The following is a 3,077-nucleotide window of genomic DNA, read 5'->3' as shown; positions in this document are numbered from 1 at the left end:
AATTCAAAAATTTTGTTTGTCATAGTTGCATGAATTCCTGTGTATAGAATACAAATACACAAAAATTTTCTGAAAATTCCCCAAAATAACAAAGTTATGATGGGTTATTAGGGTGCTCAAAGCAGAATTCCTCCATCCTTTGTACATGATATGAAATTTGTAGGGGATGTGGAGCGACCTCAGTGCTCAACAGGTACTTATTTTATCGGACCTGGAAGAATGAAAGGCAAAGTCGACCTCGGCAGCATTTGAACTCAGAACGTAAAGACGGACGAAATGCCGCTATGCATTTTGCCCGGTATGTTAACGATTCTGTTAGTTCACCGCCTCTTTTTATTTATTTGTAATAGAATACCTGTTCGTATTTATAATAATTAACAATATTTTTAGCATGGGCAGAAGCACCGCGTGAGGGTTAGTCGAAAACATCAATCTCACTTCTTGATTTGTACTGAAGATTTGCGGAGAAATTTGATATAAAAGGGGTGCTACAGATTTACTCTCTGATTGAGAAAGGGAATGTACTAAAAATAACAAAAAAGAAATAGTCATTCGCCCAACGTGGGGCTCGAACCCACGACCCCGAGATTAAGAGTCTCGTGCTCTACCGACTGAGCTAGCCCGGCTGATTAGTTCTTTTATTCACTGATAATTACTTTCTTTATTACAAGGTCATAGAACTGACGTGCTCACTTGAATAGCTGTGCTGTCAATAATGATGGCGTTGTTTTACTAAACGCTCTGATGATTACAACATTTCATCTTCGATTTTTCCAGTCGGAGATATTTTCCAAAATGTACATGGAATTTATTAGTGAGAGAATGAGGATGTAAATTAGAATAGATTTCGATGTTGGATAACTTGACCTCCTTAACAAGATTCATCTTGAACACTAACAATTATTTCTGTAAGATTGTGATTTTAATAAGCTATTTTAAAAATTCTATTTATTTAGTTATTTTGGCTCACTAAATTAACTATCCTACTAAACTTTGTGATGATTACAACAGTTTGTCTTCAATATGTGAATATTCGATGATATTGAAGATACACGGGAATACACTGATTATTGACTCAAAATGGTGACAAACAGTTCGGTTAAAACCGTTTAATATTTGTGTATATAGTATAACCTTAAACAAGTGAATTAAACGTGTTGAAAAACTGAATACACTTGAAAAAGACACAAAAGAATATATATATACCGCCCAACGTGGGGCTCGAACCCACGATTAAGAATCTCATACTCTAGCGACTGAGCTAGCCGGGTTGATTAGTTCTTTTATTCACTGATAATTACTTTCTTTATTACAAGGTCATAGAACTGAAGTTCTCACTAGAATAACGGCGGTTGTTTTACTAAACGCTCTAATGACTACATTTCATCTTCCATTTTTCCAGTCCGAGATATTTTCCAAAATGTACATGGAATTTGTTAATGAGAGTATGAGGATGTAAATTAGAATAGATTTCGAAGTTATATAACTTGACCTCCTTAACAAGATTCATCTTGAACACTAACAATTATTTCTGTAAGATTGGGATTTCAAAAAGTTATATTTTATTCTATTTATTTATTTATTTGGCTATCTTCGGTTTTAATCCCAGACTTGTCAGGATCTTCGTTAATCTCAGTGAAAACTTTTTATCCAATCAGAAAACATTATTTGAAAGCACGTGTTTTTCTTGTCAACTGTAAATATTCCTCTGTGTGTGTGTGTGTGTGTGTGTGTGTGTGTGTGTGTGCGTGCGTGCTTGTTCTTGTGTGTGAGTGTGTGTGCGCGCTTATTCTTGTGTGTGTGCTTGTTCTTGGGTGTGTGTGAACGTTTACAGTTGACAAGCCAACACGTGCTCCCAGAAAAGGGCGAAGTCTGAGATTCAAAACGAAAGATTCCCTGGGAATTTTCGTATTTCGTTATATCAACCACCAAAAAGGTGAGAGGCAAAGTCGGCATCGATGGAATTTGAACTCAAACATAAGAAGATACAACTAGATATTTTGTCCAGTGTTCTATCGATTCCTGCTTCTCGCATCCTCTAGGTACAAGGCTTGAAATTTCGAGGATGGGTTGGCCGATACCTTCGACTACAGTAATTCACTGGTTACCCTATTTTACCAAACCCATAAAGTTGTTTGCGGCGGGATTTGAACTCAGAATATAAAGATCACCAAGAAATAGCGTAAGGCATTTCCCGAGTCTGTAACACTTCTGCCAGGACACCAACTTTACTTTTTTCCATTTCTAACATAGACACAAGATCTGACGTCTAGGGAAAGGAAGCAGTCAATTAAATGGACCCTAGTATTTGATTGGTATCAATTTTATCGGCCATAAATGTTCGAAGGAAACTTATGGTTAAATGAATTGATGGAAATAGTAATAATCCTCCGTTTGAAGGATACCCATGAATAGCAATAACGTTATTCATGATTACACAGTAAATTAAACGAACTGAGTAGCCAATTTCATATATTTATTAGGGATTAATAATAACTAATTACAAAATAATTATTAAAACTAGTTTTTAAAGAATTATTAAATAACAAATAGAAAGTTATATTTTTCAACGCATAAATACTGATAGAACAGAATAAGGATTTTATCCTATATCTGGTGTTTTATCAATATTTACGTGTTGAAATATATAACTTCCTACTTGTTCTACATTACATTTCAAGGCTTCAAAAACAAACTCATGTTTGTTTGCATCTGGCGTAATTATTAAATAATATATGATTATCATTATTAAATAGTATATAATTTATTACACCATCAAATTCTTCGAAAAAGAAAAATGCATTTCGCCCAACGTGGGGCTCGAACCCACGACCCCGAGATTAAGAGTCTCGTGCTCTACCGACTGAGCTAGCCGGGCTGTCTGCTGCATTACAAAATAATAATTGACTTTATCACCATGTCTTAGAACTGAAAGTGGATATTATCTTTTATCTTTCACTTGTTTCAGTTGTTAGACTAGGGCCAGACTGGGGCACAGCCTTGAAGGACCTTTGTCAAACGAACGGACCCCAGTAATTTTTCTTTAATTATTCTACCGCGGTCTTGTTGCTGAACTG

General features: G+C 35.5%; 2 non-coding genes across 2 annotated transcripts; both read right to left on the bottom strand.

Moving 5' to 3' along the window:
• Positions 1–553: 553 nt before the first annotated feature.
• Trnak-cuu (transfer RNA lysine (anticodon CUU)) lies at positions 554–626 on the bottom strand. Its single transcript has one exon. It is a non-coding gene; the product is annotated as a tRNA-Lys (tRNA).
• Positions 627–2,805: 2,179 nt separating this feature from the next.
• Positions 2,806–2,878, bottom strand: Trnak-cuu (transfer RNA lysine (anticodon CUU)). The gene has a single exon. It is a non-coding gene; the product is annotated as a tRNA-Lys (tRNA).
• Positions 2,879–3,077: the final 199 nt, after the last annotated feature.

The sequence above is a fragment of the Octopus bimaculoides genome, chromosome 3 (genome assembly GCF_001194135.2).
Source record: "Octopus bimaculoides isolate UCB-OBI-ISO-001 chromosome 3, ASM119413v2, whole genome shotgun sequence".
In the NCBI taxonomy this organism is placed as follows: Eukaryota; Metazoa; Mollusca; class Cephalopoda; order Octopoda; family Octopodidae; genus Octopus; species Octopus bimaculoides.
The sequence above is the reverse complement of the archived record's forward strand: the minus strand, read 5'-3'. Positions and strand labels throughout refer to the sequence as shown.